Genomic DNA, 13,181 nt, shown 5'->3' with positions numbered 1-13,181 from the left:
CCATCGAGTCCAGCAGCCCTCCTTGGTAAGCTTGCCTGTGACCTGGACAGCACAAGATCAGTCTAGATCCTATCCCATTAGCAAGCAGAGTTTGCATAACCCAAAATAGATTATTCCTCCTCACAGAGTCAAGCCCAGGGGATTCCCTTTCTAGCCCCGGTCTCTGCTATGCTAGTGGCTGCTTGGGTTTTGCAAGAGCGTATTGCTTTCTACTGGACATGGGTGACCAGAAAAGAGGAACAATAAAGAAAAAGCCAGATTGTCAGATCTCAAGGAAGAAGAGAGAGTTAGAGGTCTCAGGGTTCCTGAGACACCGGGTCGTAAATGGTTGGTGACATGAGTTGTAAGAAGTGTTGGTCTGTCCAGTGTTCTGCCTAAAGACTTACCTGTTGGGAATCTATCCTGATGGTTCTCTCAATTGCCCGCTGCTGATGGAAAGCGGGTTTGGAATAATCTCTTTCCAGGAACTCTTATGAAAAGGTGCCACTTAGCCACTGACTTTCCGGGGGACTCTCAAATTCCTAACGTTTTCCTGACCTGAAAGGGAGCTCTAAATTGATATGGTCTGTTTGCATCCTTTCTGAAGCAGGGTTGAAAGCAAGTGAGATTTTTTCCCCCCAATGTGGTGATTTTCAATGCCTCAGTATAAGGACATCTTTATAATGTCTGTTTTCAGAACAGCATGTGCTCACTGTACTCAGTATTGACAAATGGAGAGCTAATATAAATTTAATTCATTGAGATGTTAATCAGTGTCATATATTCACAGCAACCATCAGTGTCATATATTCACAGTAACCATCTGTTTAAGTTAAAAAAGCCGTGGTTTGACACCCATCTGCGCATGATGTGTAGGCTCTAAAAATCTCAGTTTGGCCTCCAAACAGGCACACGGGGGCAAAATATAGTCCCAGGTGCATCTTATAATGAAGCATGATTTTGGGAGGCAGGAGATAAAATTTTTCCTGTTGGTTTTATGTTTTGGGGCCAATCTGAGTGGTGCTCAGGACTTACTCCTGACCCTGAGCTCAGAATAACTTTTATGGCACTGGAATTCAAACTCACATGAGATGTTTGCAAAGCAAAGATCCTCCATGCATAATATCTTTCCAGCTCAACTATGAAGCATTTTTTTGATTGTTTGATTTTGGGCCATACCAGGTAATACTTTGGGTTATTTCAGGTTCTGCACACAGGAAATTTTTGACTGTGGTCCTCAAGTCCAGAGTTTTCTAGAACCATCAGCTGAAAAAAGATAGCAAAAGAGATACTTCTTTTTATTGAGCATATAAGTGGTGGGTAGTATGCCAGATGGCTTTAAGTTTATTTAGTTTTTAATCTTTCTCTGAAAATTATTTGTTCCCAAGTCACATGTATAGGGCAAAAACGAAAACAAAAACACCTAACTGAGATCCAGAGAAATGTAACTAGTAGGTAGTCTAAACTCCAACCCAAATTCCAGCCCAGGGAACTCCACAGAGCATATGCTCCCCCAGCTAGTACATGCTGACATCAATTGCTTTCAACTATGTGACTTTGCAACCAAACCCTGCATGCCCAAGAGTATCAGCTAAAAGAGACCTAAGGAAAAGCACCCCAAGACACATCCTAGTCACAATGACAAACCCCACAGATAGGGATAGAATACTAAAAGCAGCAAGATCAAAAAGGGAAATTACATTCAAGGGAGTATCCTTAAGATTTACAGCAGACCTGTCACAAGAAACCCTCAAAGCCAGAAGTCAGCGGTGGGACATAGTGACAAAACTCAATGAAATAAATGCTTCGCCTAGAATACTGCACCCAGCCAGACTCACTTTCATGTTTGAAGGAAGTATATATAGCTTCATGGATAAACAACAATTCAGAAACTTTTCAGACTCAAAACAAGTCTTAAAAGAAAAACTGAAAGGTCTACTTTAAGATAATTTGATTAAAAGGCATTTGATTAGGAAAAAAGCAACAATCACTAATTCCAGATGCAGTATGTCGAAACATAAACTAAAATAATTACTTCAAGCCTAGACCTCTAAACTTTCAACTTCCATACTGAGTCCTTAAGATAAAGTCAGTGCTGGAAGAAGTGTTCATGTCTCTTTCACACAGTCTATGTATGCTCTATCTTAACAAAATCAGCAGGAGGCACATGGCAAGACTGCAACTATCTGAAAGAATAGCTCAATAAATTTCACTGATGAACATCGTACAGTTAATAGGGTACTCAATACCCTTGGAGTTCTCCTAAGTTAAGGTGATAACCGATATTCCAAAATGGCTTTGGTCTACATCTTATCATAAAGTATTTTCCTATCTCTCAGTTAGCCAGGAAACTCATGACTTTACTTCATGATCATCCTGTGCAGGTGAGGAGCAGTGCAACAAAACAGGACAAGCTTCATGTGGCAAGATGTGCATTCCAGTGTCCTGGCTCTGCAATGGGAGACTGGAGTGCCCCAATGGGGTGGACGAGCAGTGTGGTCAGTGAACACTACACAACACTGTTGCATGCAACCTTTTCTCTGATCCTTGTTGCTATTTGCTTGTTTGCTAGCAGTTCTACTGAATTTGCCTATTTAGATGGGAATAAGAAATATAGGGTATTCCAGTCTGACAGTAATTTATTGGGTAAGGTCATGGATGTTTAAGTACTAAACACATTATTGTCAAAACAAGTATACTAGGCTTGCTAAGATGTGAAAATCCAGCAGAAGTCTGGCTCCTTGCCTGCAATCGAGGCGTAAACATCTGTTCAAAGTAGAGTAACAGAGAGATTCTTTATAAGAAATGCTGAAATACCTTAATGCATTAGATGTTATGTACAATACACAAGTCCAAACTTTATATAATTTGTTTATTTATTTTAGGCTTCCCAGGTTATGCTCAGGGATCCACTCCTGGCAGCACTCAGTTTAATGACAGGGCCTGAGGATGTGGTACAGCTGAGTCTCTCCTGTGCCAGAATCACCCTGGGGATTCTACAGGGCTACATCTGACCATGTGTGAGGGACTTAGAATGTATCTGGGATTGAACCAGTGTCCCGTGCATGAAAGAAATGTCCCTTAATTCCTGTCTCGCCCCCTATTTCCCACTTTATTTACTTTGAGATCATCTAAAACTAAAAGAAGTTTTCATGTCAAAAAAATACACATTAAAAATGTTATAAAGCCAGAACTCAATAATTTTCTTAATCTCTGCTAAAATGCAATTCAAACTCTGCTCAGAGCCCTCAGAACAGACCTGTGAGCACCAGGTCATGACAAAAGCCTGTATGAGACTCCCTCAGGAATTCACAGTATACGGGAGGAAAAGTATAAAGGGAGGGAAAGTTACAAAACACATGGTTAAGTACCCATAACCCTTTTAGTTATTCCTCATGTACACTCTTGGGTGTCACTTTAGCACATTTAATAGGAAAAACTTATCTTCAAATGTATCATATTACAGATGAGAAAAAATTTCACATTTTCAGAAATGCTTTGTGCTATATATTCACATCCACTTCACCACAGGTTCCCCTGTTAAATGTTTCTTCCACTTAAGAGGAAATATTTAAAGATCTAATTAAACCCAGAACTAAACATTTTTAGATTTTAGAGCCTCATATAATCACAAACACAGAGGCTTAAGTGAGGGACTCTAAACACGTGTTTAGAGTTTAATGTGTCTTTTTGACAGACCCAAAGCAGTAACTGCCCGCTGCCAAAGTTTCACTTACTGATGCCAGAAAAGAAGTTTTCTCACACTTTCTGTGTCTGATGTAGTGCCAGGATTGCATGGGAGTGGGGTGGAGGAGATACGGGAGAAAACCAAGAGATATTTTCAACTCAGAAATAACTTGATTTCTGAAAAAGATGGTTTTTCTCCAAAAGAAGAACCTAAGATTTGAGTATAAGACATTTTTATAAGTGAATCTATGAAACTATACTGTCCAGTATAGGGAGCAATAGCCACATGAAAGGGTTTAAATTTTTTTTAAATATTATTAAAATATTTTATTTAATTAGAGAACTATGGTTCACAAAGTTATTAATAGTTGAGTTTTAGGAATATAATATTGCAACACAAATTCCACCATGAATGTCAACTCCCATCACCAATGTTCTATACTCTTGTCATCACACAACCATCAACCTCTCTCCCATACCCCTTGCCTGCCAACTTGGTAGGTATGTTACAGAGTTCAGTGTTTACATGAAAGGGTTTAAATTTAAGTACACAAAATGGTTCTGTTTTCTGCATTTCAAATGCTCAGTAGGCAGTTGCCTAGTGGCTACCATGATGGACAATGAGATGCAAATACTTTTGTTATTATGGGAGGTTTTACTGGATGGTGGAATAAATGACAGTAGAATAAACCATATCAAGAAATGGACCTGAAGGAAGCACTTGGTGTGTTTTTAGTAGAATCATGGATAGGACAGATAGACCTGTGAATAGGGTAGACTCCAGTGAATAGGGAATCAAAAAAGGCATTCATTTTATCTTTGCCAAATAAAAAACAACCATAATTAAATCTAAATAAAAAAAGCAGTATACCAACCTGACATGTGCCTTTCTTTGTGTGTCTTCTTGGACACTGCTGTTGTGCCACAGAGGAAACATGTCAGGGACACCTGCAGACCTGGCAGTGTGATGACGGAAAATGCATCTCTCTTCACTGGCTTTGTGATGGCATTGGTGACTGCTTGGATGGATCAGACGAGGTTAACTGTGGTAGGTATTAAATTCTTTGTTCAGATTTGCTATATTATTTTGAGAGACTTTGAACCCAAAGTTGCTCAGGAATTATTCCATATCACTTCTGGTAGTGTTTAAGTCTTTATCTTTTATAATATTCTGTTTAAGAGTGCCACTGATGAACATGCACGGTATTTTATACTTGGCACTTATGTAATGAGCCAGTCACTAAAGGGCCTTTTGCAGTAATCACTAATCAGCCTATATGGCACATTATCTCTGGTGTTACAGGTGATTTTTTATTCACTACTCTATTTAATAAATATTTTAAAAATAATGATTTTTAAATTTATTAACCTCTGAAAAGTTCTTTGGAGGCCAGAGAAATAGTACAAGGGGTAAGGTGCTTGCCTTGCATGCAGACAAAACCAATTTTATCCTGACTCTACAAATAGTTTTCCTACTTTGCCAAGAGTCACTCCAGAGTACAGAACCAGGAGTAGTCCTTGAGGCTGACTGCAGGGTTTGATCTCCGAATTCTTTGGGGGCTATACAAGAATGGTCTTATCTCCAATGGTTAACCTTTCTTTAAGTTCTGGAATTCTATAGAGCCAAAGTCCATAAGCAAATCAGAAGCACCTACATAAACAAGTATAGTTTCTAACTAAGGAATCATCTCCTACCTTCCTTTCAGAGCTATCTCCAGCTTGTCCTGACTCCAAAATCAAGTGTCCAGAACATGCTCAGTGTCATGATACCCAGGAACTTTGCAACATACAGAAGATCTATGAAGATGGATCCGAGGAAGCCCATTGCCCTCAGAGTCATTGCCCAGTTGGACAGTGGCAATGCAAGAATAATTTGTGTGTCACCAACAGCTGGAAATGTGATGGTGTGGATGACTGTGGTGACTCCTCTGATGAGGAAATGTGTGGTGAGTCTTACTCATGTCCCCCATCTCTATGAAAGGAAAGGCTGTTCCATAGGCCTGCATTTTGCAAGTTGCATCTTCATCTTATGACTAAAGCTGTCTTCTTATATCTAAAAACAGGATATTGCCTAGCAATAATCAAAATTTAAATTATTGTGGAAATAGGACAATGTGCTAGAATTAATCACTCAGCTACATGTGCTTGGACAATTGCTGAGATTTCCAGGCTCCATGTTGCCAATGTACAGGATTTCTGAACACAAGAATATTATGATGACTCCTCATAAATGCCTCCATCTTGGTGTCCTAAATGGAGAATGGAGAGGTTCCTTGGGGAAGGGACAAAATCCTCAAGGAACTCATGAAGGTCATATTTCCTTCCTGACCCCATGAGTGGAGCCTTCAGCTTCTCCTGAGGCCACAGTCCCACCCCATCTCTTTTTCTAGAATTAAATACTTTAAATAAAATATATTAGTTGATAACATTTTAAAATCATGAAATAATTTCTTCAGAAAATTCTTCAAGGCTAGGATGATGGACTTTAAAACTACTTAAATTTGAACTTATTTTTTTAATTTGAACTTTTTAATAATATCTTCATTTTGTCTGAATACTAGTTCAATCTACTGATCACACCTTTTATTAAATTTTTTTGTTTGTTTTTCAGCCACATCCGGTGACACTCAGGGGTTACTCCTGGCTATGCGCTCAGAAATCGCTCCTGACTTGGGGGACCATATGGGACACCAGGGGATCAAACCATGGTTTGTCCTAGGCTAGCGTGCACAAGGCAGATGCCTTACAGATTGCGCCACCACTCCAGCTCTGTACTGATCACATTTTAACATCTCTTTGATGAAGTTATAACTTAAATTCCCTGAAAACTTTACTATAAAAGATGACTTTTTAGGGCTGTATATATAGTATAGGAAGTAAGGTATTTTCCTTACATGTGGCCAATCTAGATTTAATTCTCTGCACCACATACCTTATCTTGAGTACCATGGAGGGGTCATTCAGCACAGAGCCAGAAATAGCTCCTGAACATTGCCAGGTGTGGTCCTCCCTCCAAAAATTACTTTTTTTCTTAGAGTTCCCTTGAGTTAGAGAAATGTCACTACCTGGGTTATGGTAATATTACTACATGCTGTACCCCTTTCTAGCTCATGCCACACACACAACATACGCAGATATTTTGTCAATGCAAAGAAAAAAATGCTTTGTTCCTGTACAGCTTCCTGTCTGGAGGGCACAGTTATATGTGATGAAGGGAAGTGTCTCCCAGAATCACTGATATGCGATGGGAAAGCAGACTGTACTGATGGCACGGATGAACCCATGACATGTGGTAAGAAGTGTGTTGCTTGGCTGAGTGTGAGAGGGAGAAGATAGGTTTGAGTAGTTCAGTGCTTAGTTAAATAGTGTACACATTGGCAAACTCGGAAAATGCCTTGAGGTTCACTCTTCATAAGCAATCACCCTTCAAAGATGAATCACTTATCTGTTATTTTTGTGTGGTATCTATACCACACAAATATATAATAGAATATATAATACATATACAATATATAATATATATTATAACATAATATATAATTCACAAATATATAATAGAAAACAATATTGTTATCTATTATATTTTATTATTTATTCCTAGATCTGTGCTTAGTAATTATTCCTGGCAGAGTTCTGGTGACCTTATGGGGTGCTAGGGATAAAACATGCCTTACTATACTATCTCTCTGGTCCCTTCTCTTTATTTTTAAATTTATCTAATTTTTATTTTATCTTTACTGATTAAGATTCTGTAATTTAAATAATGTTAATGGTGATTTGTGTGTTCATCATTCCAACATTTCACAATCACTGGAGTCTTTCCCCTAAAGTCCCTAGGACCCCTCCCTTTCATACATCCCACCTCACCCCCACTCCACAGCAATTTCAGTTCTGTAAGCAAACTCTTCCCAAATCATTGTCTTTGGCTCTGTTACTCCCTTACTGTGTATCTTTACATCACAATTTTGTGAGAAAATCAAAACTTTTTCTTTCTTTTTGATTATGCCCAATTCTCCCCCTGGATTTGGTCTATTGAGTGTGAACCAATTCTTCGAGCAGTAAGACTTCCAGAGTGGTTCTCATATTGTAGCATAGGTAGAACAGACTTGCTGAAGGTCTTATTAAAGTATATTGACCCTATAATTCTGGGGTCTGGAGCCAGAGAGATAACATGGAGGTAGGGCATTTGCCTTGCATGCAGAAGGTTGGTGGTTTGAATCCCGGCATTTCATATGGTCTCCCAAGCCTGCCAGGAGCGATTTCTGAGCCTAGAGTCAGGAGTAACCCCTGAGCGCTGCCGAGTGTGACCCCAAAACCAAAAAAATAAATAAATAAAATTCTGGGGTAAACAATACAAACTTTGTTACAGGGAGCCAATCACTTGCTGGAGACAGAATAAGAAAATTTCTAAGGATTCAACAGACCAAGATTGTTGTCTGGTGTCCTGGAGGTTGTCCTGGAGGTTGGGGGAGAGATATAAAGCAAGCAGATCCACTGTGTGAAAACCACTGTTGCTTCAAATCACACATAGAGAGAATGGACATCTGTTCTAAAAATGATTTTTTAATTTTTAAGTTTTTTTAATAATTTTTTTGGAAGAGGCTTCTAGCCGGTGCTCAGGAGGTCCATGAACTTCAACACTGATTTTTAGAAAATCAGGCTAAGATTCAGCTCAAAGATGTGAGGCTGCTCGGGTCTTTATATACAGGATAGCTGGAAGCTTCCAGGGTCATACTGGCTAGTCCTCAGAGCCTCCAGGGGAACAGGTGATGCCAAAAATTGAACCCAGTTTGAATGCTGGGCCTGTATCCTAACTAATATGCTTTTTCTCAACTTCAGAAGGTATCTTTAAAATTGTGTTTCCTCAGAGTCCAAGTGATATTGAGGTCAGGCACTTGCTTTGAATGCAGGTTTCATTCAGGCATTCCACATGGTCCTGTGGAATCCACCAGGTGTGATCTCTGAGTGTAGAGCCAGGAGTAAGCCCTAAGCACTGCCCTACTTTCCCTAACCATGGTCTATCTTTCAGATCTATGCTCTGAAAGGCATTTGATATTATTCAAGGCTGCCAACTAAGCTTTCTGCTCAAGTACACAAGTATGAAATATTCAAAATGTCAACAATAGTTCCAACTACAGCTATTGTGATTGGGATTAATAAATTATAACGCCTCCTGAGTGTAGAGTCAGAGGTGACCATAGATTTGACAGAAAATAGAGAAAATAATCACTTCCCCATTCCATAAGTCAACAGTAACTCTTGAAACTATAGACTATCACCAGTGCAACCCTCCCACCACCAATGCCCTCCATCTCCTATCTCCCCCACTTCAACCCTTGAAACTATAGACTATCAATTCTACAGTTGTCAATCTACAATACTATTCTCTTGCTCCATGACACCCCACTTTCTACTATAAATTTCTCCACAGCCTCACGTTATTCACTGGTAAGAAGGCAAAGTTACAGGTTATTTTTTACCTTTATTTTATTTTTTTTACCTTTAAATCAATTTACTTTTTTACCTTTAAATTTTTTTTATTATTTTTTACCTTTAAATCAATTTACTTTTCTTAAGACAACATGTTTGATAAGAGTATTTGTATTACTCTATCATATTTACTTAAACTATTTCACCATCATCACCTCTAGAGTATCAACAGCCCTTCACCACTGCTCTAGGATTCATTTTCTTTTCCACCACTCACCATGGCCTCACTCACATGTAGATTATGAAAAAAGAAAGCTAGGAAATAGATGATGCAAATGGGAACAAACCTGACATAGGCCAAACAGAACTGACAACTAGTACTGCCAAAGGTTCTTCTTTTCTTTTGGTTATACCCATGGCTTTTGGTTATGCTCATGGCTTACTACTGGGTCTATGCTCATGAGTCACTTATGGTAAGTTCAGAAGGTCACATGGAGTTCTGGGAATAGAATCTAGGTTTGTTGCATGCAATATATACTGCTATATTGTCTCACTGCCCCCCATCCACATGGTTATTTTGGATCAGCTGTTTTATTCCTCATAGGAGCATGAGGGGTTGTGTTATCTAGAGTTTTCAAATGCTGGAGCTTTAGCTGTGTTATTTTGTCTAATCACTGTCCTCTCTCTGTCAGGTAAAAATTGCTCTCTGCTCAATGGAGGCTGTGCGGGACTTTGTGTGAACACTAAATGGGGTGTCCAGTGCTCATGTGCACCTGGATGGCAGTTACAGACAGATTCTCAAAACTGTGAAGGTCAGGTGCTTTGGGGCTTTTTAAAAAATACTGTAATTATGGGCAAGTTTATATAACATAAAAAGGTTTAAAGTTTTACAGTTTGAGTGAACAGTTCAGTAGAAACATCTAGCAGTGGTCCTCACTTTTTTAAACAGGGGCCCAGTTCACTGTCTCTCAGACCATTGGAGGACCAAACTATAGTAAAAAACAAAACTTATAAACAAATTCTTTTTTTAAATTTTTTAAAATTTTATTGTGACCAAAGTGCATTACAAATATTTCACTGCATCATTTATGGTACATAGTGACAATGAATGAGGGGCATTCCCACCACCTGTGCTGTCCTCCCTCCACCACTGTTCCCATCATGTATCCCATATATCCCTCCGTTACCCCCCAGAATGCTAGTGCAACTGGTCTCCACTTTACAGCTTGGAGATAAAAGGGATAAGAAAAAAAGGGAGAAAAAAAATTGCTAATGACTACCACGAAAAGAAAAGAGGGAAAAAATGGAAGAAAAAAGAAAAAAATGCACCTGGCAAATAAAAATAAAAATAAATCACCAAATAATAACCACAAGAGTGAAAAAGAAAGAGAAAAGTGGAAGAAAAAAGAGAAGGAAAATAAATTAAAAAACTAACAAATCAAAACAAAACAAAAAGTAGGGGTGCTGGAATGGAATGGTTTGGCTTTCCCACCACTTTTTTTTTTTTTTTTTTTTTTTTGCATAGGCACAGTAAGCATTGGGGAAGAAAGGTAATTCTTGTGGCCTAAGAGATTCAGGGTTTCTCCATCCTTGAAGCATACCATCATGGGATCAACCCCTGGCTCCATATATACTCATTACCCCATCCCAAAGGCTTTTTTTTTATTAAAATATAATTTTTATTTTAATCATAGTGACTTACATATCGTTGATAATAATATTTTAGGTACATATTAACATAAAGTCAGGGGAATTTCCATCACTGAATTGTCCTCCCTCCACCTCCGTTCCTGTCCTTCTTCCCATATCCTCATCCCTTACTCAGGGGCTGCTAGAATAAGTGGTCCCCTCTGTGCCTAGCTTACTACTTAGTGGTCTTCACCTATTTGGTCTTGGTACCTCTCTTATCTCCCCCCCCCCCAACTGGGAGGCGGAACTAGATAGTTCAAGTTATGCGGTTTTGTTTGAAGAAGAGAAAAGTAATAACCTGGAGAAAAAAAAGACAAAAAGAATCAGATACTCCGGAAATGGGCGAAGTTCTTCTAGAGGCTTTCATCCTTGGTTTGAGAGACAAAAGGGAAAAAGAAGGTGAAACACCACAACAGGACATAAAGAACTGTCAAATAAAATATCCAGTGAGCTTTTTTATGGTGCCAGGAAACTTTCCTCTCAGTTGTGTGTGAGAAAATCAAGCCACTGTAGCTAGCGATCTTGGTATTTGTGCAGGTTGTAGGTCAGGGTCTAGGTTAGAGTCTATGATTCTTTGGTTTCTATCCATCATTGTTGTTGTGTTCAGTCTTCTGTAACAATTGCTCCCTGTTTCTGTTCAGTCCCTAAGCCGAAGCCTAGGCTATTATGGATCCAAAGGTTCTGCTCAGTCTCTGTTGTCCAGGTTGAGCCTCTGCAATAAGAAATCTTGTTGTTGTTGTTGTTGTTGTTGTTGTTGTTGTTGTTGTTGTTGGAGTCCTGGGCTACAGCCTAGGGTAGGGTTTTCCTTATTGGTCCCAAGGTAGGTTCTGTTCAGTCACGGTTGTCAATGTCAGTTTTCTGTTGTTGGTGCTCTTATTTTTCACAGTTCAAAGGACGATACCTCTTTTGATTTCCATTTAGTGTTAGGTGATGTGATAGGACAACCTGGTCTTAGGTCAAGTTGTCCTTTCCCGGTTGTCATATCAAAACTGGCAGAAGTTGGTGCCAGAGCAGTGTTATAAATCTCCCAATGGAGCTTAGTTCCTGGTGGTGTTGCCTGTAGCTGTATCAGTTCTACGTCTGGGATCTGGGGTTTGGGATTGGACTAACACTGTCCAATCTCCTGGAGACTGCGTTGTATCCACATGACACATGTTCAGGATGGAAGGCACCCTTCTTCTATAAAAAGTGTGAATTCTTATCCCTAGAAGATAAGATCTTGTTTCTGTTTATGGTTTCCCCTTTTTTTACTGTGCCCATACAAAAACGTATGGTGTCATACTGTGTTGCTGGTGCTATTGTGGGTAAGGATGACAGGCTGCACACACAGTTTCTGTGGTCTGGTTTTGATCTGAGCTTTTATCTCAGTCAAGGTTTTTTGTACCAAGCAGCACCAAAAATGGTAAGGATAGGGAAAAGATGTATGTATTAAATTAGAAAAAATAAATAAAACTGAGTTAAAAAGAAAAGGTATTTGAATAAAACAAGTGGTGGAGGAGGCAACCTGTATATTTAGGAATACACATCTTAAGATGTAATATTATACAGGTATTGAGCTTCCATAGGCAATATAAGACTCCCAATTAGGTCTTTTGATATATTCTTGTGGGGAGTAAAAGCCAAGGTACTTTTCATATCACAGGCCTTGGAACTGAGTTTGAGACATGCTTTGTGGAATTACGGAACTCTATAGTGTCCTTGAGTTGGGAATTTTGCTGGAGCTGATTCTTATATCATGCAACAGTCCACGGTTTGGTGGGGTTAAGAGGGGCCATCAAGCATGAGTCAGCAGGCATGCTGGTTGTAGTTCTATGCCGAGGCATGAGAAGGGGAACCCAGAGGGTGCTTTCACTGAGGAGCAGGAAGGTGGTCTGTTGGGGCAGGAGTTTGGTCTTGGTGCCTACCAAGTTAGGAACTAAGGGTAAAGAGGGTTAAATTAGAGGAAGATATCAGGAGATGAGGGGGTAGAAGAGACACAGGGGTAGGGGAGATGCAATACATGATAGGGGCAATATATATATTTGTTTATGGTTTCAGTTTGGAGTCAGTGCGGTAAGTCACATCCACAAATAGACTGACTTTTAAAGATCTATTTGAGTGTTATCCAAATCTTTGGCATTCTGTTTCCTTTCCTAGGAACTGTCTAGAATAAAGAACATTTTTAGATAATGCTTTGCACCTGCGCAATTTTGAAAATGAGTATTAGTAAGAAAAAACACAGCTGCAGGGGAGTCCAGTATGCATCGGAGAGGAGTTTCCCTCCTCCTCCCTTTCCCCAGAGCCCAGCTGCCAGACCTGGCCCTGAAGGCTAGTCTGACATGAGGGGATCTCGGACTTCTAGACCAAGTGGTCAGCCCAGGAGACCTTTGGCCAGCTGTCTGCCCAGATTCCCAGCC

This window comes from Suncus etruscus, chromosome 4 (genome assembly GCF_024139225.1).
Source record: "Suncus etruscus isolate mSunEtr1 chromosome 4, mSunEtr1.pri.cur, whole genome shotgun sequence".
Lineage (NCBI taxonomy): Eukaryota > Metazoa > Chordata > Mammalia > Eulipotyphla > Soricidae > Suncus > Suncus etruscus.
The sequence above is the reverse complement of the archived record's forward strand: the minus strand, read 5'-3'. Positions refer to the sequence as shown.